This window comes from Phalaenopsis equestris, unplaced genomic scaffold (assembly GCF_001263595.1).
Source record: "Phalaenopsis equestris unplaced genomic scaffold, ASM126359v1 Scaffold000099, whole genome shotgun sequence".
Classification (NCBI taxonomy): Eukaryota; Viridiplantae; Streptophyta; class Magnoliopsida; order Asparagales; family Orchidaceae; genus Phalaenopsis; species Phalaenopsis equestris.
Genome location: NW_018164541.1, coordinates 425,289 through 425,946, shown reverse-complemented (window position 1 = coordinate 425,946; position 658 = coordinate 425,289).

Below are 658 nucleotides of genomic sequence, written 5' to 3'. Positions count from 1 at the left end.
GTTGGACCCGCGAGCCTTTACAAAAAAAAAATTGAATGGAAAAAAAAAATATTTGACATGAAAATATAAGCTAAAAATTTTATATTTTAAATATTAGGTTTTAAATATGTAGATACGTAAGAATTGAATGTTAGATATATATATATATATATACATGCCTTGTATGATAGTCTTTAAGATGACCATAAATCCTTACAGAAATTTCAGTTCTACATGAAAATTGATATAAAATTCTTTTTTTTTTGGGCCGGGTTCACATGGGCGGGTCGGGTTTGGCTACTTCGAGCTTTGATTTAAGTCAAGCTCATGTCTGACCGAGCCCGCTAAAAATGACAAACAGATCCTTAAAATTCTGAATGGACCATGAGCGAAAAAGTTCCTGATTGAGTGTGCTTCATGTGTAATGGCATTAAAAAAAGGCTCCCGACTACTCCCCCTACATCAAAATGACATGGATGCATATAAACAAAATGGGCATAAAAAAATGCAAGCGTTACATACATACCACCACTGAATGCCTATGTATTTACATATATAACAACTAAACTTCAATTTTTGCTTAGATGACCCTTATGCCTGAAAAAAGTGTCCTTCACTTTTTAAAAGTTAAATGGTGGTACTTGTTATGTGATATGAGAGATTTGAGGGGTCTAAATGT